This window comes from Protopterus annectens, chromosome 5.part0 (genome assembly GCF_019279795.1).
Source record: "Protopterus annectens isolate FY-2018-M chromosome 5.part0, PAN1.0, whole genome shotgun sequence".
Lineage (NCBI taxonomy): Eukaryota > Metazoa > Chordata > Ceratodontiformes > Protopteridae > Protopterus > Protopterus annectens.
The window spans coordinates 1,971,307,118-1,971,334,046 of NC_056735.1; the positions used below are offsets into that span (position 1 = coordinate 1,971,307,118).

At 36.3% G+C, this 26,929-nt stretch overlaps 1 protein-coding gene across 1 annotated transcript in view; it reads right to left on the reverse strand.

Moving 5' to 3' along the window:
• PIBF1 (progesterone immunomodulatory binding factor 1) overlaps window positions 1-26,929 on the reverse strand; it is a 2,608,929-nt gene that overhangs the window by 707,586 nt on the left and 1,874,414 nt on the right. The gene's annotated exons all lie outside the window — the stretch shown is intronic.

Here is a 26,929-nt window from a genome sequence, read left to right on the forward strand (position 1 = left end):
AATTACAACAAGGAGGAAAAAAGTAGGAAAGGTTAAAGGTAGGAAGCTGAGAAAGTGTTCTAGCCTATACAACATTATATTATAATTAAAACTAGGAAGGATGGAGGAGAGGAGAGATCTAACCCAAGTTTGAATATTATTTTGAAATGGCAATAGGAGGAGGGTGAGAGATTTACACCTTCAATGTGGTGAGGATGAAAAGGATAAGTTTATGTACCTTGAATAGCACTACTCAAAGAGGGACTTGTTACACTTTCAAAATGACAGAAATGTCTGGTTTCAATTAAAACCTGTAAAAACACAATGTGTAACAAAGAGAAAAGTACAGCTGTATAAGTTGCACTTACCATAACAGCAAATGTCCAAATTCCTCAATGCTGCAATAGCCTTTAGCTATTTGGGTTATATCTTGCCCAGGATACCACAACTGGCCAGATTCACAAAATTATGGCTCCCTCCCACATCTTCACTATGAGTGCTGGCTCGACAGCCCATTTTTGAAGGGAAATCAGCATTCTGAGTGAAGATTACTTCAGAATTTCTTCAGGACTTTGTCCATAAGAAGAGGACCCTCTAATCCTGAAAAAACAATATATAATAGAAACACAAACTATATAAACAGTGAGGAATCTGAACATCTACTGTTATGGTAAGTGCAACTTGCACAACTGTACTGTGTTCATCATTCTCACTGCTGCAGTAGCCTTTGGCCATTTGGGTTGAGTACGAAATCTTATCCAACCCAGGAAACTGAAGGATGTGGATCTGGGAACCACTGGAGAATGGCCTTATCAAAAACAGTCCTGGACCTGGAAAAGGAATTTGGCTTGCAATGCTTTGTAAAAGTGTGTACAGAGGACCATGTAGTTGCCTCCAGAGTGCTTATAGAGTCTACCCCTTTCTAATATGCCATAAAAAAATCTATGTTCTAACAGAAGGTACTTTAATTCTGTCCGGAAATGTTTTACTAAAGTGGGAATTGCACAAAAAAAATATAGTAATGAACGGCCAACTGGAACTGTTTGAACTGCTATAGGTTGTCCTTTTCCAGTCTCATACTAGGAATTCCACAGCTCTATAGTTTTCCTAAAAGGCTTAATACTCACTAGCTAATACCTGCATTGCAAAAGCATGACCACAGTATATAGAATCTATTCTTCCTTTCATTCATATTCTGAAAGAAATGAAGCAGATAGATGAATAGATTTAAGGTACACTCTGAAAGGAGTAAGGGCATATATGGAGGATTTCTTTTGGAAGATAACCATATAAGCATGGAAAAGCAAAAGGGTTAACCCACCATGAACAGTTGCAAGTTAGATGCCCTCTTACACACGTCAAAGCAATAAACCAGTTAGTCTACTAAAAAGATGAACCCAAAGCAGCCAGAACAGATGGTTCAAACAGAGAGAAATAACTTTACCAGCAAAACCTAAAGACCCAACTTGTCACATGAAAAACAGGTGAGCTTACATTTCAACAGAAAAACCCCTTTGTAGGACAGCTTGAGCGAAGTCTGAAATGAAGAGGAGGATCTATGGACAAACATGCTGAAATGAATGATAAATATCCCTTGCCAAAGGAGTAAATAGACCATAGAATAGTAACTTGCACATGTTTAAAAAAAAGTGGTAATTCCAAATATGCCCCTGTTATCACAGTGAGGCACTAACTAAACAAATCTTCTCCACTGGATTTCCTAGAAGCAGGATTTCTTGCCTCTTTAGCACTTGATTTATTTCCTTATGAAAAAGGTGCCTAAAAAGTATTATAACTGAATTATCCAGGCAGCCAGGTGAAATTGTTTGAGACTGGGATGAATCAAACTTCCCATGTTGCTTGTGAGTAGATCCAGTCTGTAAGGAAGCTTGTGATAATTGCCTCTGGACAATTCCATTAGAAGGGAGAACCATGTCTGCCAGGGGCAAAAGGAGAGTCATCATAATATTTTTTGGAAAGTCTCTCTGAATCTTCACAGTAACCCTGGATATCAGTGGAAAGGGTAGGAATGCATAAAGCAACATTTCCAACCACAGAAATGCAAATGCATTAGTTTTCCATGCATGTCTGCAAGGAGTTCTGGTGCAGAATTTACTTAGTTGTCTGTTTTGAAAGGAGGCAAACATTTATTTGGCTCCCCAGCCATTACAGCCAGCCTGCACATAGGTTAAGAATGGTACCCCCCTGTTTGTTTATGTACCACATCACTTTGGTATTGTCAGTAATCACCAGTAATGGTTCCAGGGATCACAGCTTGTCAAGAGATTCTATAGCATGGATCACAGCTAATGTCTCTCTGGCATTTACTTGCTTTCATCTGTCTGAACAGTCCCGCAGTCCTTGCACCTCTATCCCTATTAGAGTGAGGGTTTTCTTAGTGAATTCACTATAGTACATTAAGGTAGAATAATAGGCCTGAAAATATAGAGTAAGACTTGTGTTTTCATGTATGCATTTAGTTTCAGGGAAAGACAATTCATTAGAAAGGAAAGATAAAGCATGAGATGTGCAGAAATACAGAATGTTCCTTTCTCAAGGAAATGCTAGATAAGTCACATACAAGACAAGGCTTGGGAAACCAAGGCTAAAGACATGTAATACATTACAGGGTTTTTGGTATTATGAGAATATACTTCAGACACAATCAGTGAAGTTAGGAAGTTAGCTCAGACTGACATACAGAAAAGATTAAATATCAAGCATTCCAGAAAATAAGTTAGCGTTTGGGCTGCAGTACAGACACTCAAGCCTGAGTACAGAAATCAGGTCAAATATCCATACTATTCAGGAGGAAAAGACTGTTTCAATTAATATAATTCTGGAGAATCAGAATATACCTGCAGAAACATTTGATATATTTATCAGCATTGTTATTGCTATCCAGCCTCCAGAATTTCTACAGACAGTTATTGTTTATCAGCAATATTGGAGACAGTATTCAGACATTGTTAACATCTAATAAAGCATCATTAGCTGAACTACAGCATGTGCAAAATTTATTGTAAAAGTAAAAAAGACTTGGCCTACAAAGGAGACTGGCATCTGTTAAGCGCAAGTATGGGAAGTCAACAAATAAAGACTTTCCTTCCAGTATCATTTATGTTGTTTCCAGTTAATACCAGCACACTACAATCTTATCAATTCTTTCAATGTCGAGCCACTATGAATGGGGGAAAGCATTAAAATTAAGTCCCCAAGCCCCATAGCAACCTTGCACCAGCAGTCAAACTACATGTGTTCTACAGAGCAAAGTACAGAACAGCAGTGTTTCATTCAAAGCAAACTTGTCAACACTACATGTACCTGTGTTCATTCAAAACACTTTTCAGAATTTCAGCAGAGACAGCTGCAGCAAGTAACCGTTTCAAGTACAGTTTCTAGTGCAGCAGCCAGCTTAACTTCAAGGTTTCATGACCAGTTTACAGTGACCCCGTTTCCAGTCTATCAGTAACTACAGCAGAAGTTTCATACCAGACTTTTCAGCAGCACACCAGTGCTTTTCCAGATGGAAGACAGTCAACTCCATATGGAATAAGGCCACAGTCAACAGCACTACAGTTACTCCTTACACAGCAAACCTTTTGGTTCAACAAAGTGATATTCCAGATGTAAACTTCATAAAGAAAACAGCTAGAGCAGACAACGCTCCTTTGCATGCAACAATTGCAGCTGTTAGACAAATTGCAGAGCACCAGCATTTACTTCAGAAAAAGCCTCAAAGAACTTCAACAGACCAGTACAATTTCAGAAAATCTACAACCTTTGGCAGTGTTCCTTCAGAACATAAAAATACATTATCCAGTTAACAGCTACAAACTTCACCATCTCCATAAACATTTAAGTTTCCAGAGTGATGTCACACAACAAGCAAGAAAACGTTTAAATAGCTGTAGACAACAGAATACATTCTTCCACAATCATAAAGTTGTGCAAGACTTTATATCTACTTTTTAGATAAAAAAGCTCAGAAAAGTTTAAATACATCAGTAAAAGTCACCTGCATACCTTTTGTATAAACATGTCAAGTAATATTTCTATATTTAAGACACCAGTAAATGTTTGGTTTAAAGTTACAAATTGAGTAAAACTGTCTAAAACATTGTGTTCCAGAAGAAAGTTCATTAAAAGTTATTAGTTCAGGAATGTTGCATCTTTCCAGATGCAAAAGGGTTAAATCACAGCAGCACACTGCAACAGACACACTATCTCATAATTTGCAGAATGAGTCAGTTTCTGTCAGTAATTCTAATTTACAGTTTTCAAACATCAGTGTAAATGCTACAGCACATGTAATTCAAAGTATGGACAAGCAGCAATATGGTAAATACAGACGTAAACACAATCAGTGCACAAGCCAGTGCATATATTGCACTGAGGGGGGATATAAGTACAGATTTCAATCAGTCTTGATAAAGTACAGTAGACTCCCTCTTATCCAGTCTCGCTGGGACCGGACCTTAGGCTGGATAAACAAACGGCTGGTTAATCAGAAAATGCATACAAAATACCATTTATAGGTTATAAATTAGCTAGAACAACAAAATTTGTGTTAGTATGCATTTTTCTAATGAATATGAAGTCTAAAACTCAAATGTCTGCCATTATTTAGCCCAAAGAAGGCGGAAGTGTTGTTCTTCTCTGTTATTTTTTGCTAGGGCTACAGCAGAAATTTGATGGCCAGTTTAAGAGAGGCCGGATAATGGGAGTCTACTGTACATAATATACAGACTTTACTGCAAACTACTGTTTCAGAGCAAAGTAAAGAAAAAAATGCATTCCATTGCTCAAGTCAGTTATGTTGCTAGTTCTATAACAAAAGATTTTCAACTGATCTATAAAGGGTCTGGTAGTCCAGCACAAACCACAGCATTTATCTGTCATTGTTTAAAGTTAAAAGAAATTACCATATTTCATTGTTTACAGAAAGAAATATGGAATAATGTACTGGTTAATACAGACAAATGAACTTCAGTTACAGACAGACTTTTATTAGAGGACACAAATTTAGTTTGGTCAGGAAAGGGTCAAACATTACAGTAGCTAACAGTTTGAAGTGTAACAGCTCTCTACCAGGTATGGACAGGTCATCAAAGTTATATATTGTTTTAGACTTCAGAAACAAGATTTCACAGAAAAATAAAAATGCTACAGAATGTACAGTAGTGCACACAGATTACACTTGGAAGAATCTGCATACATTAGACTGTGCAAAAGCACAGAATTTGAAAAACTGGTTATGACAGACGCATGCAGATTTATGGGTTAAAAATAAAATAAATTCCAGTAGAGCTGACACAGCTAAAGTGCTCAGAAAGACATACTGGGTGTGGCCAGTTAGAAAACACGGTAACCGTACACATTTGTGTTGTGTAAGATATACCAGAAAGGACGGTCAAGTTAATTCATAGACTAAAAGGTTTAGTTACAGATTTGGCAAATTAATTTTTTTTGTGTTATTGTTTTGTTTAGCAAACATTAAGAGCTTTGTATTAGGGTAATAAAGTATTGTAATGCATAAATAATATATTGATATGTTGCTAGTTCAGGGAATGTAAAATTTAAAGTCAATGCTACATTTTAAAAGTGACAGTATAGTCAAAAGTTCAGATCCAGTGAATGAAAAGAATGCATCAAAAATACTGTGTGTCATTAAAGCTACAGGTTCAACTTCTACATTATACTTGTACATAAAAGACAATTAAAGTTCCAGAATCAAATCAGTTCAACTCCAATAATAAAGTGTCTAAGTAATCGCAGAGGCGGCTCGTGCTATCGGACTGCAGCCCTCCCAGGAAAAAGAAGAAAGTGTAGTTGACATTTACATTTCATTTGCCAAATTGCCATAAAAAAAATATTTCCATTATTTTGCGTTTTCTAACGGTCCCAGAACTCGAACTGCACATGATCGTCGAGTTCCGGGTTTTTTTTTTTTTTTTTTTTAACAACATAATAGTAGCATCTAGTATCTTACTGCTGTAAAAAGAAGTCCAGATTAAAGAAAAAGCATCAGTGTGATGCCCAGAAGTCTAAGCGGTTTAACCGCACTTAAATTACAAGGGGGTTCGGACTGCCAATTCCGCAGGCACGTACGAGACGTGGATGGCTGGATTGCTACTGATTGGTTCTCACTCCCTTCTCAAAAAAGAGAGTGAGAAACAATCAGTAGCACTAGCACAGTAGTACTGTACTTGTGTTGATCAAGAGGTTGGGACCATTGGATTCAGTGGTGTACTGGCGTTGTCGTTGGTGGTGCTTTACTGCTTCAAAAAAGTTTTTTTTTTTTTTTTTGTCTTGGGTGGCTAAGGGCTTGCACTGACTGCAGTGAGAGGGCAGAGTGGAAGACAAGATACATAAACTAACTGAGGTAGGTGCTGGTCTGCTGAAATCCGCTCTGTACCCTTTTATTTATTTATTTATTTATTTTGTTGTTGCAACTCAAACTCTTATACATCTGCTGCTGTAAATAACGAAATGGTAAACCTGAAACAAAACAAAGCTCACTTTCCAATTCCGGAATGAAAAATGGCCACACAATGAAGTCCAAAGATAACTCACTTGATTATTATTAATCAAGTGGGTTATCTTCTCTTTCGGACTTCATGTGGCTGTTTTTCCATCCGGAATTGGTTAGTGTGCTTTGTTTTGTTTTAGGTAGAAAAATACTACACTACTACACTCAGAAAACAATGACTAGAACAGTGGACTAACCAGATGCAGTCACATGATTACAAAGATTAGTGGCTGGATAGTATAAAGCATGGGAAGGCAGAGGATGCTGCACTTAGCAATAGATGGCATGTCACTGGGTCACCCTACTGTTGCAGCTCCAGCTCCCATAGTAAGCTGTGATGTGGATAGGAGGATAAAGTATATGACAAGACCTAAACTAATCCTTGCTCTGTTAATACTAAACATTGGAGTCTTTAAGAAGTGGTAAGATTTTGGCACTTAAGCTTTCCAGAAAACATTATGATGAAAGTATGACACTTAGATGTTTCCAGAAAACAAAAATAAAATAGCAAGAATGCACAACAGGGTAGTGATTATATGAAGGTAAAGGAGAACTCTAATTTCTTAGAAGGTTTCATGGCAAAGCCAGACAAATCCACACCCTGGAAAATCTATTACTTCCCTGTAATGGACACTATGAATGGAATTATAGTGCTTAGGAAATGGGCACAGTATTAAGGCTTGTTTACACAATGGATGGAAATTAGTTTGCTTCAAAAATGATTCCACAGTCAGTTTTGCTTACACAATGGAGAGAATTATTGCTCTGAAAAAAGGATTCAATATTCAGTTTTGTTTTATTTATTTGTTTATTTTTTTTCATTATTTTATTTTGTATGATTTTAAAACCAGATCCCTTTGTCAGTTCTATTGGGATTTGTACACACACACACACACACACACACACACACACACACACATTACATGTGCACCAAATGGCATGTATTTTAGTAAGAATCGATGGATAGCTACAGAAAGGAATGAAAAAAGTGAAAAGAAAGAAAGCGATACTTTAATCTTCATTTTTAAAGTGTTGACTTCATACATTCAGGTTAATACATTCAGCTTAATGATTATCTTAAAATTACAGACGGAGCTATGAATAGAGAACTATAACCTATTTTATATCTTAGCTTACTTTTGTCAAATATTTATTAAAAAGAAAATGAATTAATTTACTTAGTTGACATCTGTCCATGATTGTAAGGATTACAGTTTATTTTGCTCATCATTCATAAGATTGTTGAAAATTAAAATAAATCTTCAAGAGCTGTGTGTGTGTGTGTGTGTGTGTGTGTGTGTGTGTGTGTGTGTGTATAAAATGCTCCAGATGCTTCATGGTAGTGGGTAGAGAATAAGGCTTGAACCCTTTACCTTGGGCCCAAGTGACAAGAGCCTGAATTCCCTACCCACCACCATTTGTAAAACATTTGCAGATTTTTGCCTCATATTTGTTCTGTTCCTCATAAAATCTGTGGTTTCTGTAATTTTGTTACTTAACACAGCCAGTGGTGCAGTGGTAGCAGTGTTGTCTGACAACTACTGGTTGGCTGGTTTGATTCTTGGCTGGGGTGCCTTCTGTGTGGAGTCTGTATGTCTTCCCTGTGTTTGTGTGAGTTTGCTCTGGTGTCCTCAGTGGATATTTGTCCCTATTTTTCGGAATGTATTCCCCCATTATTGGCTTCGTCCAGGATTTTTGTGCCAAGGTTGAGAGATATGGTGTTAACTGAACTCACTGAATATGTTTGCGGGCTGTATTCCCCCATTATTGGCTTTGTTCAGGTGTTTTGTGCTAAGATATTGACAGCTATGGTGAGAACTGAATTCACTAAATGGTAGCCATTTAAGTTTCAGTCTTCCTTTCTTTCATAAAAAATAGATGATTTGGCAGAGTGGTATGTTGCTCTGGCTGTTTTGAAGAGGGTCCTGAGTTCAATACTTGGCAGTGATATGTATGGTGGTAACACAGCATTTTATTCTAGCAACTTTCCAACATTATACAAGCAATGTTTAAAATGTGTCCCTGGTTTTTGGGCTTTTATCCACCCCACAAATAAATGTTGTCTTTTTCCAGATTTCTTCTGCTGCAAAATTCAGAGATATAGCTGAGTGTTGAGTAGATTTTACAAGGAGCTGAGAGATGCAGGGGAACAAAAGTTTAGTGCTGCTTATGCTTATGCCAAGTCTGCTTACATTGTCAATAGCACAACAGGTAGTGTACTTTCTTTTGATGCAGAAGGCTGTGGGTTCTACTCCCAGAGTAGGTAAATCCATTGCTGATACTGTACTTTGTTGTAAAGGGGATGGATGTTGCAGCCCTCTTTGACGAAGATACCTAGTAGCTATGAACCTGGTATCAGTTTGCCATCCATTCCCTATTGCGATATTACTAGCATTATCATTTTTTAATGCAACATTGGCAATTTATTCCTCAAGGGCAACAGGCACTTTATTTGTAGTTGAAACAATGACATATAAAGTTGTTTGCTAGCAGTAACCTCTTCATTAGTTAACAGATTTCTTTAATGTGGAATTATTTAGACAACTTTTACTTCTTCAGTGATCGTGCATATTTACTGATACTGGTGGACTGTAGAAGTTTGACTAGACTTTTATGATGGAAATCTTCTGAATTGGGCAGTTTTGTCATTATTGTTGCATGCATTTTGTTTCATTGTTTACTGCAAAAATGTTCAAAACAATAAATTTAAAATGCCCTCTAGCAACTGTACTGTATTGTACAAGGAATATAATTTAATGCAGTCAGGAAGGTGTATCAAAGAGCATGTGTATGTTTCGTGTTCAAGGGGCCTATGATTTGAAAACAGCCCAAAATTAATCTTTATCTGCCACTGGCAAAATGTATTTTCTTTGAATGTGGGTTTCAATGCTGTTTCAATGAATGTGAGCTTCAAGGGCAGAGAAGTTTTAATGATGTCTATTTTCATTGTGAGACTGCATTGCTTTGCTTAGCAGATATATGTTAGGGTTTATGCTGTAAAATATAAAATAAAACTTTCAAATGAAATCCATATCATCGCAGAAGTAAAGCAGTATGCACATTACAGTGTTTATGGCAAATGGGGCGAAATAACCAAGGAATGGGACATTGGAATGGCTGCAGGGGGGACACTCCATTCGACCATGATTTTGTGAGGGGGGGAAGAGCAGCAAACTCAGGCAGCCCCGGCTGAACTATACCTCTCAACTGTCCAGAATTTTGCAGAATGAATAGATTTTTGCTTCTTATTTTTGGTTTGTTCCTCATAAAATCTGTGGTTTTCTGCCAAATCATTTAGGAATGAAGTCACTAAATAATGACAGACATTGAGTTTCAGACGTCATAACCTTCAGTAAAAATGCATGCTAAAGCAAGACCTGTTATTCTATCAACTGTCCTTTTAGTACTGTTTGTAAGTTCCCCCAATATATTTGGCCTTATCCAGATTTTCTGCATTAAGAGGTTGAGAGGTACGTGCAAATAAATCGCTTTATAGAATTAGGAATATCCAAACCTCTCAACTGTCTCCAATTTTGGCTCAAAATGTTGCTCTCCCCCTAATAATCCCTCTGCAAAATGGCAATTTCGGAAGAAAACGTGGAGGGTTTACAATTATAAATAACTGTAATGATCAGAGTTATAGATTACTTTTATTTCAGAAATGCATGTAGATGCTCTTATTTTGTCAGCTGCTCAAGTTAACAGTACTAATTTTAAAAAGGTGTCCCCTTCTTTGACAGGTTTCCAGCTGTATTGTGTGGCAATTTTATATTTTTGCATAACATATTTGCTCTGTTTTTTTTCAGAGAATTACGGTTTTCTGGCAAATTAGTGGCAAATCATTAAAGACTGAAGTTAGAAAATAATGGCAGACGTGAGTTTCAGATTTCATACCCTTCAAAAATTCATACTAATGCAAGACCTACTGCTATTCTATTATCTTTCTAAGTTTATAAGAGCAATATTTAAAAATTGTCTATTTTTGGGCCTGTGTCCCACTTCTATGTATGGCTTTGTCCAGATTTCTTGCTCTGAGGTTGAGAGGTATGAGTGTCAGAGCCATCACTGTCAGCCAGAGACATTTCAAACTGTGACATACTTGTTGCACTTCCACTCCCCGTTGTAGTGGCTCTGGATGTGTCCAAGCAAGGCAAGGAGAAATTATGCAGTGTAAGTGTGCAGAATATTCCCCCATCCAAGGTAGACCACAAGTATGACCATGGCTTTTCATCTGTCCTTGATTTTGCAGAATGTTCTGGTTTTCTGTCATATTTTTATACTGTTGATTTATGCTTCTTATTATTCAGAAAATGCATATTGTTGCAGTGCCCTGTTGCTCTGTATTAAAGTAGCAATGCTTTAATGACCATCAGGTAAGCTTGTCGGAGATTGTAAGATGCAAATAAGCTTTAATAAGCATACTGTTAAAGAATTACCAACATTGAAAGCCTTTTCATTGTTGCCATGCAGAGAATATTTACATAACTAGATAACGTATAAGCCTTAGGTATTGAAATGCATATGACAGTATTTGTAATAAAGGTCAGGATTACAGTATTTTCAGATGTTCATTACATTTGTTGGAGACTTGCAGTTATCTTTGCAGGCTTTACCCGTAAACTAAACAGAATGCCAATCTATCACGTGTGGTCATTTATCTTGAGCTTGTTTCTTATTCGCTGTTCATTTTTTACTTTGATCGTGTGTTCTCCATGAAACAAGTAGATAGTTGTTGTCAGGCAGCAGGTCATTTTTGGATAAGAAACATTTTTACAAGTGGGGGTATCACAGAGATTGCTACTTTCAGCATGTTACTTGGTAATTTTATAAAGTTGAATATAAATTACAATTAGAACTGCAGTACAAGGAGAAGTGGTTTGAACTGAGTGCTGCTTGTTTTTTTTACACTTGATTTTGACAGGCATTCCAGTAATGTATTTAAAAAGCAATTTATTTTTTCATGCTTCACAACCTTTGTGTTTCCATCTAGATATTAAGTAAGCTGTCATGTAGCCAATGGATTGAAATATTTTTTTCTTCTACACTTCATTTGTTTTGATTGGACTCTTGTAATGATGGTTTGGCACCCAGGGCAGCGTATTTAATTAAAGTTCCAGTTGTTGTGGTTTTGAGCATAGCTCCATCCATTTCTAGTTGGTCATACCCTTTCCCATTGGCCCCACCCATTCATGCGTGTCTCCTGCAGCCCCCCTTTAATTTGAAGTCACCAGCCGCCACTGAGTAATCGGTTTAAAATTGTATACATTTCATGCAGAAAGTGCAGTTTATCAGATCACACCAGCTCAAAGAGCTGAATTAAAGACAGCACTATATGCCATAAGGCAGTATGGTAACGATTAATTTAATATTCTTAGTGAAAATTTATGCAGTTAAAGTAGCAATTTATCCAAGAAAATTGTAGACAGTAATGATAAATTCTAATAGCATTCAGTAGTACTGAAAAGTGAAATGACGTCAGCTAAAGGAATGGCTATGGTAAGACAGTGGGTGGAGTTTCTCACACAGAACAGTATGCTACGGTCGGAGGGCCACAAGAATAAACTTATAAGTTTAACAAATAAGATTAATTTTATAGCAGTGCAAATTTGTAAAAAAATGTTAAAATAATAATACAGTGTTAGATTACTACTTTAGTTTCATTTGAGGTTATGACGGGACAAAATGTCACTGAGGTTTCAGTTGGATTTAAGAATAAAGTTACAGCATTTCCATTTCACTGTGCTACATTATCAATTTGCTTATAGATTTGTAAGATTTTATGTTTATTCCATGCTGAAAAATGCAAATAAAGTCAGGGCAACAAGCAATGTATTTAGTTCACTATAGTACATTATCAGTTTGCTTACAGACTTACAAGAACTTATTAGCCACATATGTTTATTACTTGCAGAAAAAAATGTAAATAAAGTCAGGGCAACAAGCAATGCTATCAATTTATAATGCTTAAAGCTGGAAATGTTATTTTGAAGTCGATACTGATTTTTTGTTGTGCTTTACAAATATTGCTAAATAATTTTCAGGTTGATTTTCCAGTTTCATTTTAAATGCAATCAAGAACTTTAGCCACCCAGCCTTGCACAAGAGATAAAAAGGAGATATTTAAAAGGCCTATCTATAAAAAGGACACTTGGACATTAAAGCAGGCCTTCCAATACCTCATCAGTGACTGGGACTATTGCAGAGTAGGGACTAAATTTGGCAAGAGCTGTAGTGCAGAATTCAACTGTCTATGTATTTCAGTTATGTCTTCAATGTTTGTTTAAAGTTAAAATGTACGAGTTAAAGCAAGTATGTAAAAGTTCTCATGTTTTCAGACAGTTATATAACCTTACTAGATTTCGGTTTATGCTTTTATCTGGGTCTTCTTCAAAAGCACAAAATCCGACAATACCAAAGACGAGACAGCCAAGACGAAAATTCTGAAGCTGCATTTCAATGAACAACCACATAGTTGACAACTTTCCAACGGTAAGTAATCAGTTAGCCAACAAGGGGAATTTACCATTTTCCCCACAGCAGTGTGATCCTGGAGTTTGTATATTTAGTTAGGGCTGTGTGTGCAGGGGCGCAGCCCCCCCTTATTGGGGGGTATGCAGGGCATAGCCCCCCAACCTACGTGGGTTGGAGATGGTGCAGTGTATTTTCTGTCAGTTTTGGCTGAGTGGTTACGGTTGAAAAGTTGTCGGGTTTGTGGTCATTCGTTCACTTGAAGTTTCAGAGTTTTCATCTCAGCCTTCTCGTTTTCGTTATTGTGGTATTTTATGCTTGTGAAATAAAACCTTTTATCTATGTTCACACAGCATTAATAGTTTTGTCTCCAGAATATGAAATGAAAAACATTTCAGCACAGAAACATGACCAAGACATTAACATAGACTCAAAACTTTATTCTCGCAAAACTGGCAAGTGCTTTCACACTATACAAAGTGCTTCTTCAGACCATATAAATTAATAAAACACAGCATCATTTAAATACAAAAACAATGCAGACAGTCTTCCAATTAAATCAGATAAAATTCTTAGAAGCAATTCAAATCAACCATACACCCTTGATGTCCAATACATAATTAAAATTACCTAAAAAGATCCCTAGTCTTTAAGATGGGTCTTAAAGAGACCCCACCATTCAATCCTGGTATCTTATCAGCTTGTAACTTAATTATCTAATGCAGCTCCTGATTCTCAGTAAAACTCTTCCAGTCTCCCATTCTAACACTTCTGAAAACTCTCTCAATGACCATAAAACCAAAGGAGTGGCCCATACGTTGCTCTAATACATGGTTCGCAAGTGCACTTCTGAAATCTCTGGTGTGAATGCAATACAAATGGTCTCTCATTCATTCCATTAAGGAACGATTCATCTTCCCAAAATAAAACCAGACAGGCTTTGCATCTAGCAAGATAAACATCAGTAGTGTTGGTATCAGCATGGACATTAAACCTAATAACTGCCTTTGTTAGTTGATGAATGAAAACATTAGATCTAAACCAAAACAAACCATGGAACAAACTACAAAAACTACGAAAAACCAAAATGCACGTATGCGAACCAACAAGACAAACTCATTTTAAGATTTATAAGTTTACTCTTTAAAAGTTATTAACGCTTTCGTTCATCCAACAATAAATGAACTTCTTCAGATAAAAAACAGATCAAAAACAGGATAAACAAACTTCCCATTTCATGTTACCCACCAAAAGGTAAAATGACATCATTAATTCATCTTCTTAAAGCCATATACCTTATAAAACCACCTTGCAATAAAATATTACATGCCCTACAAAAACAAATTCAATACATAAATTCAAATTACAGTAGCCAAACCATTTATATCAATTCCTATTGAAATAATTATATTATACTGTTTTTAATAAAGTCATCTTCTCAAAGATTTTAATTTAGGGATACATGTTAATGAGCAATTTCCATTCAGACTGGGAAAGGCAAAATCATTAAATTTAAGCTGCCAAAGCAACTCCCGTTCTTCAAGTTTTAATGCCCATGGCCCACTCCTTATATTTGTCTTAGCCTGTTCTATGATCAGGTAGTGAAAAAATGGTTTTGATGACTTAATATATGCTTAGCTAGGGAGTTATTACAGTTACCTTTGGCAATATTATATTAGTGTTCATATACACGTTTAAAACACCTATCAGTTTTACCTATATAAAATAGAGGACATAACTGGCATCTCACTATGTATATAGTGCCCTTTGTATCACAGGAACATTTTCCCTTAATCTTATATATATTACCATTAACCACAAAGGAACTGGTGATATCCATAAAAATACATGGCGGACATCTACCACATTTCATCATTCCCTGGTTATAAGCATAATTAATTCTAACACCTTCAAGAATCATTTTTAAACTTGTTCCTTTTCTATATGTAATTTTAGGGGCATCTCCAATCTTTTTAATAAGAGTAATATCTTCCTTAAATAAATCTTAATTTTTACTCAACACATTTCTAATAATGTAGGAATCACAAGAAAATAAAGTAATAAAATTAGTTCTATACTGGAAGTTCCCACTACGTTCGATAGACGTATTCAATATTCCCATATTTTGGTCCCTTTCATGTATTCCCTTCCCCAAAATGGGTTTAAAATATCCCCTCTCTTTTTCTTATTATGGATCTCAAGTATCAGTTCATCCACTAACATTATTGGATAGCCCCTCCTTAAGAACATGTCTTTAAGGGTTTGGTAATCTTGTTCAAAATCCTCCATTAATGAAGTCATCTTTGTGGCGCTCACCAATTGGCTTTTCACAATGGCCTTTCTTTGGTGGAAAGGATGGGAGCTGTTGAAATGTAAGAATGTATTCAAATAAGTGGGCTTCCTATAAATTTTCCCCAGGTATCTATCATTAATTCTAGCCTTCTTAAGATGTACATCCAAAAATGCTATTAAATCCATGTCAAATTGAGACGCAAATTCCAAAAATGTGGTGGTATTAATTTTTTCCATGAATACTGTTGCTGTCTCAACACCCCCTTTCCAAATGACAAAGATATCATCAAGGTACCTGGTATACCAAAAAATCTGATTCATAATAACCCCATCCTTGAATAAACATTCTCTCTCCCAAAAGGCCATGACTGAAACAGCTGGGTTTTGTTTCTACTAAGGAAGCAGACATAGCCAGGACATTAATGGACTTCAAAATATACCTACATAACTTAAACCTTGATATTTTATTGGGCAGCACTTATTCAATGACTAATGCATGTAGAATTGTGAGTTTATTCAACCCTCCATTGCACCCTTTATTAAGTATTTTTGAGAAAATGTGTGAAACTGACATAAGGCATTGTTGAATAATCAAGTACCTAGGAATGTGAATTATAACCTTTCTTTGCAAGATAGATAACTTCTGGAATTATTAAAAACCTAGAAAATAAGGGTTATGAAACCTGATAAAGGGGGTGGGTTGGTTTTTATGGACATTTCTGATTATAACTCCAGAATGTTACAAATTTTGAATTCTGATGCCTACGTTAGGGTATTATTGAATGAAGTAAATGGGGCTTACCAGTGGGTGAAATCATACATCAATGACCTTTTTATTGAAGTCAGTATAGATGTTAATACTTATAATTTTTTGAATATAATTTCACCACTTGTACCTCTGATATTCAGAGCACCATAAATGCATAAGAACCTAGAGAACCCACCCATGAGACCCATTGGGGGATGGACGTAACTCGTTAACTTATGCATGTGCAAAGCTAATCGATAACAGACTTAAGAAATACCTTTCCACAGAGGGTCAAATTTGCAAAGATTCATGGAATTTCCTGGAGGGCATTAAGTTTAAAGAGGACTTTAATTTCCTGACAGTGGATATCAGAGACCTATACACAGTTATACCCAAAGATATAGGGATTAGCTGGGTGGCAGATTTTCTACTTCTTAAGGGAGCATATTCAAGTGAAATTAACCTGACTGAAAGGTTGTTAGATATTGTACTTATAAACAATTTTATTCTGTTCAATAATGAATATTTCTTAAAAAAAGTGGGGTGGCGATGAGCTCCCCTTGAGGAGCTAGCTTCACAAATGCAGTCATGACCTTTTGGTAGAGAGAATATTTATTCAAGGATAGGGTTATTATGAATCAGATTTTCTGGTATAAAAGGCATGTTGATGATATCTTTGTCATTTGGAAAGGGGATGTTGAGACAGCAACAGTATTAGAGGAAAAAATTTATTCCACCACATTTTTGGAATTTACATCCCAATTTGACACAGATTTAATATCATTTTTGGATGTATATCTTAAGGAGGTCAGAATTAATAATAGATACCTTGGGAAAATGTATAGGAAGCCCACTTATTCAAATACATTCTTACATTTCCAAATGCCTCCAAAAGTCTCTTCAAAGAAAACCTCAAACAGTATCTCAAAGTGAATTGGCTATGTCCATGTACCAACCCTGATTAGGTTATAAACTGAAAGCATATTCTGTAATTATCATAACTTGTAACTACGTCACCAAGCTCTGCTTCCAATCTGATGTCTTTTACTTTTAATCGTGTCTGTCCTTGAGAATTGTGAGCCCCTACTAGGGAAACTACTAAGCCATTGTATATAATCACTTTGTTTTTATAACTGTCTGCTAACTTCTGTGTAATCTATGTAAGTTTGTCTATGTGGAGCTTTTCTCCCCAGGCCTCCTCTGAAAATGGACATGTATCCAGTCGGACTATCCCGGTAAACAAATGTAAAATAAATAAATACATTTCAACAGCTCCCATCCTTTCCACCAAAGAAAGGCCGTTGTAAAAGGCCAATTGGTAAGGGCAGTGAAGATAACTTCATTAATGTAGGATTTTGAACAAGAATGCCAAACCCTTAAAGACATGTTCTTAAGGAGGAGCTATCCAGTAATGTTAGTGGATGAACTGATACTCGAGGTCCATAATGAGAGACAGGATATTTTAAATGCATTTTGGGAAAGGGAATACATGAAAAGGACCAAAATATGGGAATACTGAAAACGTCTATTGAACGTAGTGGGACCTTCCAGTATAGAACTAGTTTTATTATTTTATATTCTTGTAATTCCTACATTATTAGAAATGTGTTGAGTAAAAATTGGGATTTATTTAAGGAAGACATTACTCTTATTAATAAGATTGGAGGTGCCCCTAAGATAAAATGTAGAAAAGGAACAAGTTTAAAAATGGTTCTTGAAGGTATTAGAATTAATTATACCTATAACCAGGGAATGATGACATGTGGTAGATGTCCGCAGTGCATTTTTATGTATATCACCAATTCCTTTGCGGTTTAATGGTAATATATATAAGATTACGGGAAAATATTCCTGTGATACAAAGAGTGTTATATACATAGTGAGAAGCCAGTTATGTCCTGTATTTTATATAGGAAAAACTGAGAGGTGTTTTAAACAACGAGTATATGAACACCAATATAATATTGCTAAAGGTAACTGTAATAACGCCCTAGCTAAGCATATATTAAGTAATCAAAACCATTTTTTTTACTACCTGATTATAGAATAGGTTAAGAAAAATATAAGGGGTGGGCTGTGGGCATTAAAACTTGAAGAAAGGGAGCCGCTTTGGCAGCTTAAATTGAATGCTTTTGCTTTTCCTGGTCTTAATGAAAATTGCACATTAGCATGTATCCTTAAATTAAAATCTTTAACAAGATGAATTAATTCAAATCTTCTTCTTCTTTCGGCTTTTTCCCAGTTAGGGGTCGACACAGCGTATTACCTGTCCGCTCATGATTGACAGTGGAGTTTTATGGTGTTGAGTTGCCAGCCCAGCACCCAACCTTCCACAGAAGGCACACACACACACACACACACACACGCACACACTCCTAGGGCCAATTTAGAGTGTCCAATCCACCTACAGCAGGTCTTTGGGATGTGGGAGGAAACTGGAGCACCCGGAGGAAACCCACGCGACCACAGGGAGGACATGCAGACTCCGCACAGAAGGCACCCCAGCCGAGGATCGAACCAGAGAACCTCTTGCTGTGAGGCGGCAATGCTAACTGCTGCACCACCGCGGCCGCCCAAGATGAATTAATTCAAATATAATATAAATATTTTAATAGGAATTGATATAAATGGTTTGGCTACTATAGCTTAAATTTGTGTACTGAATTTATGTTTTTGTAGGGCATGTAATATTTTATTGCAAGCAGGTTTTTATACGGTATATGGCTTTAAGAAGTCGAATTGATGATGTAATTTTATCTTTTGGAGGGTAATATAAAATGGGAAGTTTGTTTATCCTGTTTTTGATCTGTTTTTTATCTGAAGAGGTTCATTTATTGTTGGATGGACAAAACAGTTAATAAATTTTGAAGAGTACACGTATAAATCTTAAAAAGAGTTTGTCTTATTGGTTCCCATATGTGCATTTGGTTTTTCGTAGCTTTTGGAGTTTGTTCCACGGTTTGTTTTGGTTTCTTTGTGTATTTGTAGAGTATGGATGCCGAGGCAAATGCCGGCTCCCAGTCTCTATTTTCCCAGAGTAATGGTAATACTATGATGGAAGTAACATCAGTTGGAAATTTAACAGCATTAATCCAACAACTGACTAAGAGAGTGGATGACCTTACTAGAAGAATTTCCAGATTAAGTCGGAATGGAGCTAAAGTAGGTAATGCACCTAATTTCCAGGTGTGTACAAATAGCCAAGTTAATATTACATCCCAACCCACTATTCCTGGTGGTTCCCTTATTTCTTCGGGTCCACTTAGTGTATGAGAAGAGGAATGGCTGGAAGGTAACAATTCAAGGATTGTTGAACAACATAATACTTCCATACTGATAGAAAATACTATTCCAGCTCTTCACGATTTTTTAAGAGAACCGAGCCAGTTTTGTCAGAGTGATGTGGATTCACAGCAAAATACGTATGAGACATTACATAATCATAATGACATTATGGCTAAGCTTAAGCTGTTAGATTATAAACTGCTAAAATATAAGAAATTGCAAATGGAAATAAATTACTTTAGGGAATGTGTAAGACGTAAACACATCCCTAAAGGTTTACGGCAATGGAGATATCCTACGGGGCTGGAAAAGGATTCCAGCTTCCATAAAAAATTATTGCAGCTATTTGACAGGCAGGGCTGAGAATTTCTGGAAATCTTAATGAAACATTATAATATGCAAGCGGATATATTAAAATTGGATTTAGAGAAATTAGACAATTAAATAAAAATGGATGGGGACTTTTTGAGATACAAATTTGAGTATTGTAGGTGTATTTCTAGTATTGAAAAGCAACTAAATAAAATAAAGGAAATCAAGCTTAAAAAACTTGAGAAGGATAGGCGTGACTATAGTAATGGGTCAACGTATCCTGTGCCTCCAATTTCTCAGACTTGGGGTACTATTAATGGTGACACTGATGGGAATGATGTTAATAACATGACTAGCTCCAGCAATCCAATAAGCGCTGCCACACAGTCTAATCATGTTGATAGTAACCATTATAATGGTCCACCAGTGAGGAGAAGTGAACGTATTCATGAGCAATACGATAATTATGAGCAGGGACGTAATGCCAATAACCAGAGTAATCAACAGGATTTTCCAGCAGCGCAGAGGAGCAACCAATCAAATCCGCAAGCAGGCAATCGCCATACACAATGTACAAGGAAACAGAATCATCGTTGGCGATAGTTAAGACGAATATGGGAATACAAGAAAATAAACCATTGATTATTACTGATATTGCAGGAGACTTCAAAGTTTACAATTTTTCATCCTTTTCTATCAATGAAGAAATTGCTGAACTATTATCAAAAGGGCTAGGTTTTGTTCCTACTAAGGGAGCAGACATAGCCAGGACATTATTGGACTTCAAAATATACCTACGTAAGTTAAATCTTGATATTTTATTGGGCAGCAATTATTCAATGACTAATGATTGTAGAGTTGTGAGTTTATTCAACCCTCCATTGCACCCTTTATTAAGTATTTTTGAGAAAAATGTGTGAAATTGACATAAGGGCATTTTTGAATAATCAAGTACCTAGGAATGTGAACTATAATCTTTCTTTGCAAGATAGACAACTTCTGGAATTATTAAAAACCAAGAAAATAAGGTCATGAAACCCGATAAAGGGGGTGAGTTGGTTTTTATGGACATTTCGGATTATAACTCCAGAATGTTACAAATTTTGAATTATGTTGCCTATGTTAGGGTATCATTGGAATTAAGCAAATGGGGCTTACCAGCGGGTGAAATCGTACATCAGTGACCTTTTTATTGAGGCCAGTATATATGTTAATACCTGCATTTTTTTGAATATAATTTCACCACCTGTACCTGTGATATTCGGAGCTCCAAAAATATGTAAGAACCGAGAGAACCCACCCATGAGATCCATTGTGGATGGGCGTAACTCGTTAACTTATGCATGTGCAAAGTTAATCGATAATAGACTTAAGAAATACCTTTCCATAGAGGGTCAAATTTGCAAAGATTCATGGAGTTTCCTGGAGGGCATTAATAATTTAGAGTTTAAAGAGGACTTTAATTTCCTGAGAGTGGATATTAGAGACCTATACACAGTTATACCCCAAGATAAAGGGATTTGCTGGGTGGTAGATTTTCTACTTCTTAAGAGAGCATATCTAAGTGAAATTAACCTGACTGAAATGTTGTTAGATATTGTACTTGGCAACCATTTTATTCTGTTCAATATTGAATATTTCTTAAAAAAAAGTGGGGTGGCAAACTCACCTTGTGTAGCTAGTCATGCCCTTTTGGGAGACAGAATATTTATTCAGGGATAGGGTTATTATGAAACAGATTTTCTGGTATACCAGGTACCTTGATATCTTTGTCATTTGGAAAGGTGATGTTGAGACAGCAACAGTATTCATGGAAAAAATTAGTACCACCACTACATTTTTGGAATTTATATCCCAATTTGACACAGATTTAATAGCATTTTAGGATGTAGATCTTAAGGAGGATATAATTAATAACAGATACCTGGGGGAAATTTATAGGAAGCCCACTTATTTGAATACATTCTTACATTGCAACACCTCCCATCCTTTCCACCAAAGAAAGGCCATTGTAAAAGGTCAACTGGTGAGGACCGCGAAGATGACTTCATTAATGGAGGATTTTAAACAAGAATGCCAAACCCTTAAAGACATGTTCTTAAGGCGGGGCTATCCAATAATGTTAGTGGATGACCTGATACTTGAGGTCCATAATAAGAGTGAGAGAGGATATTTTAAACCCATTTTGGGAAAGGGAATACATGAAAGGGACCAAAATATGGGAATACTGAATAAGTCTATTGAACTTAGTGGGAACTTCCAGTATAGAACTAGTTTGATTACTTCATATTCTTGTGATTCCTACCGTAGTAGAAAAGTGTTGAATAAAAACTGGGATTTATTTAAGGAAGATGTTACTCTTATTAATAAGATTGGAGATGCCCCTAAGATTAACTATAGAAAAGGAACAAGTTTAAAAATGATTCTTGAAGGTGTTAGAATTAATTATGCTTATAACCAGGGAATGATGGAATATGGTAGAAGTCCGCAGTGTATTTCTAGGGATATCACCAATTCCTTTGTGGTTAATGGTAATCTATATAAGATTAAGGGAAATATTCCTGTGATACAAAGGGTGTTATATACATAGCGAGATGCCAGTTATGTCCTGTATTTTATACAGGGAAAAACTGAGAGGTGTTTTAAACAACGTGTATATGAACACCAATATAATATTGCTAAAAGTAACCTGAAGATCGCCCTAGCTAAGCATATATAAGTAATCAAAACCATTTTTTCACTACTGATCATAGAACAGGTTAAGAAAAATATAAGGGGTGGGCTGTGGGCATTAAAACTTGAAGAAATTGAGCTGCTTTGGCAGCTTAAATTGAATGCTTTTGCCTTTCCTTTCCTGGTCTTAATGAAAATTGCACATTAGCATGTATCCTTAAATTAAAATCTTTGACACAATGAATTAATTAAAATAATATAAATATTTTAATAGGAATTGATATACATGGTTGGGCTACTGCAGTTTGAATTTATGTACTGAATTTATGTTTTTGTAGGGTATGTAATATTTTATTTTTATAAGGTATATTGCATAAAGAAGATGAATTGATGATGTTATTTTACCTTTTGGCAGGTAACATAAAATGGGAAGTTTGTTTATCCTGTTTTTGATCTGTTTTTTATCTGAAGAAGTTCATTTATTGTTGGATGGATGAAAGTGCTAATAAATTTTAAAGAGTACGCTTATAAATCTTAAAAACAGTTTGTCTTATTGGTTCCCATACGTGCATTTTAAAAACATTAGATCTATCAATATAGATGCAGAAACTCCATCTATTGCAGCTTCACAAACCTGATGCAGCTACAACTTTAGACCTCTCCTGGTACTGATTCCTATGGCATAATTGCCTTTTAAGGATTTCTTGTGTTTAAAAATAAAACTTGGTTTACCCCTAAATCTCTAATAAGTTCCTCTGTCTGTAAGATTGGTCAATTCATCCTAATATTGTCACACACACTGCACTAATATCACTGGCATAGCACAGAGGGACAGAAATCTCTCTTGTTCTATGATAATCACTGCCAGAGGCAGGACCTGTATCAAAAGTACTAGAGCTTCTTGTTACTTGTGGGTAGTATGGCTATGCTCTATCCATCCTGGAAGCAAATGTATCACATCATACTTCATTAACTTCCTTCAAAGTATACCCCCTCTCTAGAAACTCACTCCTCAAAACCTGTAAGTTCTGCTGAAATCCAATCTCAGTCTTGAGGTTCACATCCCCTGCCCCTTGAGAATATTTTTAAATATATAACCAGGATGCATGCTGTTGCATTGTAGCATCGCTTTCCTCCTGCAGGGGTTTCCTGTACAAATCTGTGTTAAAACTTGAGCCCAACCCCTTGTAAACAGTGACATATAAAAAAGTCAATGGAGTCCCATGAATATTGATATGTAAACTTCACAAAAGAAGTGGTGGTATGTAGATAGTCTACAAAGCATCTAAGCTGTTGGAGGGTCCCATCCCACAATAAAAACACATCTACAAACCTCCTATAGAAAGAACATAATGTAGGTGGAATATTCTGGGGAACTCAATTTGTTTGTGTCTTTCAGCTTTTCCCGGTTAGGGGTCACCACAGCGGAACTCCGGTCCGCTAATGATTGGCAATAGAGTTTTACGTACTGGCTTGCCGGGCCTAACGCACAACCTTCAACGAAGGAATGCCCATTCATGCATGTCGCTACACAGAAGATGCTCTAACTGAGAATCGAATGGGCAACGTCTGTGAGGCGACAACGCTACTGCAGCACCACCACCGCAGTCTATTCTGGGGAACCCAATACATGTTCTAATTCCCACTGAGCAAGTACCATATTGGTGCTATGCCACCTTTCTAGGGAAACAACGAGCCTTCAAACACAAATCATCCTATCATTGTAATTGCTATATATAGCAAGGTAGTGCTTGACCATAACAATACCTTGTATATTCAGGATGACAGTGAATTAAGATGTTACGTCCATTGCAACCATAAAATAACCACTGCTCATTTCGCAAGTTTCAGAAAAATTATACAAGTCTAGCAAAAACTGTTTTGTGTCCTTCAATACTGTCACTGCTTGATCAACAATGTGTCTCAATTTCTTCTCAACAAAAATACAGAACGGCTCAATGAGCCAACCTTTGCCTGAAACTATGGGTCTAAATAGTGGTCTGTTAGGGTTTTTATACATCTTCAGGAGGCCATGAAATAAAGGTTTCAATGGACACCCACTAACAAATATTCTGATAAATCACTCGTAGTCAAATAATTCTGAAAATCTTGTACAACTGAATGCCCTCTCTCTTGCAATACTTGAATGCAAGCTGTATCTACAAGTTCACAGGTATTAATATCAGTTAACATTTCAAGAATGGAAAGTTTGTACCCTGTTTAACTTAAAGGACTCACAGAGACAGGTTAAGGATGTGTATGACATTTTCTCCATGCAGAGTTAAAAGAATTACATGGCCTAATAAGTTTTAGAAACCACAGAAAAGACACTGATTTTCAGAATAATATGCAGATTTTAAATATATCACACATACTTCAGAACTTAGACTAAAGGCTCTAAAAAACTATGGATCTAGGTGACAGGGTAATTACTTCAATTCAAACAGACCATAAATGCTCAAGTGGCACCTAGTGGTCAAAATTAAAATTGGAAGTTTACTTACCAAATAAAGAAAATTTATCTTCATATTATGACTCAGGTGGCATAAATCTGTACAGTCAAACCAGATTACAGTAGTTAGCAATACAGATACAAGGTAACAACAAAAGAAGGTCCCTGTAAACTTTCATCAGGGACCTCAGGGGGAGCTGGTAGAGTGAGGATATCCTTTGTATGCATTTAGTTTCAGGGAAAGACAATTCATTAGAAAGGAAGATAAAGCATAAGATGTGCAGAAATAAAGAAACACAGAATGTTCCTTTTTCATGGAAACAATGTATTTGCAACGGAATGCTAGATAAGGCATGCAAGACAAGCCTTGGGAAACCAAGGCTAAAGAGGAGAGCAAAACATTACAGGGTTTTTGGTATCATGAGAATACACATCACATACAGTCACTGAAATCAGGAAGTTAGTTAGTTCGGATTGACATACAGAAAATGAAATATCCAGCAATCCAGAAAGGAAGTTAGCTTTTGGACTGCAGTATAAACACTCGGACCTGAGTACAGAAATCAAGTGAAATATCCATACTCTTCAGGAGGAAAAGACATTTTCAGTTAATATAATTCAGAAGAATCAGAATATACCTGCAGAAACTTTGGATAAATTTATCAGCACTGTTATTGTTATCCAGCCTTCCAGAGTTTCTACAGACAACTATTGTTTATCAGCACTGTTATTGGAGACCGTGTTCAGACATTGTTAACATCTAATAAAGCATCATTAACCAAACTACAGCATGTGGAAATTTTATTGTAAAAGTACAAAAAGGCTTGGCCCATAAAGGAGAGACTGACACCTGTTAAGCACAAGTTTGGGTAATCAACAAATAAAGAATTTCCTTCCAGTCTCATTTCAGTTGTTTTCAGTTAATTCCAGTATACAACAGTCTTATCAATTCTTTCAGCCTGCACGGGGGTAAGAATGATATCCCTTTATGTTTATGTACCACATCACTATGGTATTGTCAGTACTCATCAGTTATGGTCCCAGGGATCATTAGTTGCGAAGAGATTCTATAGCATGAATCACAGCTAACATCTCTCTATCATTTATTTGCTTTTGTCTGTCTGAACGGTCCCACAAGCCTTGCACCTCTACCCCATAAAAACTGCTCTCCAAGCAAAAACTGAGGTGTCTTTTGCCTCTACCAGTGCAGTTCTTTCTTCATAATGCCCAAAAATGGAATCTGAAAATCCCAAAGGATGAAAATGTTGGGTCCATGTGTAAAAAATTGACTTTTTCTCATGTATAACTTGGCAAAAGGAATCATGAGAATCATAGAAGCCACAAACCCTAGAATGAGGTGATATTCTCTGTCTGAAAGTCTCACACTGACAGGAAAATAATAGAAAAGTTTCCAGATACAAATTTCCTTTCTTATGAGTGTTTTTAAACAGACATAGCTAGAAGTCAGTCTAAAAGTTAAATTTTGTGTGATGAAGTCAAGGAGGATTTCTGAACATTTATCTGAAAGCTCAGAAGAGTTAAGAAGCTCTTGTTAAGGACTTCTGATATTTGGCAAAACACTCTGCAAAGATCAGTATATCATCTAAATAATAAAAAATGTGATAAGCAATTTTTTAGACCTCACATTACCATAAAACTCTGAAGAGGAATGATTGTTAACAGACTCTGAAGAGTCAACATTTTGAATTTTGGTACTTTTACAAACTGGTTGAGAAAGGCAATATCTTGAATTGGTCTCCAGGAAAGCTCATGCTTGGAAACCAGAAACATTCTGGAGTAAAAGCCTTCCCCCTTTGGTCTAAACGCACTGGTAGTACGACTCCTAGGGTAAGCATGTATTGAAAGATGTGAAGAACAAACTCTGGTTCGGAGGGTAGGGAGGAATGTCTCTTTTTCTGAAAAGGTCCCTGATTTTTATTGTTCCCCTCCTGCCAGCAGATGGCAGGAAAAAAAGTTATGTACTTACCATAACTTCCATCTATGTTGTCCATTTTCATTCTTCCTCAGCTAATGGGTTCAGATCCGATCCCTCGGATCCAACTCAGCCATTGCTAAAGCTCGTTGCAACCAAAAACCATCAAGCTTCTTCCTTACCCATAATGCACCAACCCTAAGTTACCTCAGATCTTGTTATCTGATTTTGTCAGAAAGGAAATATTTACTATGC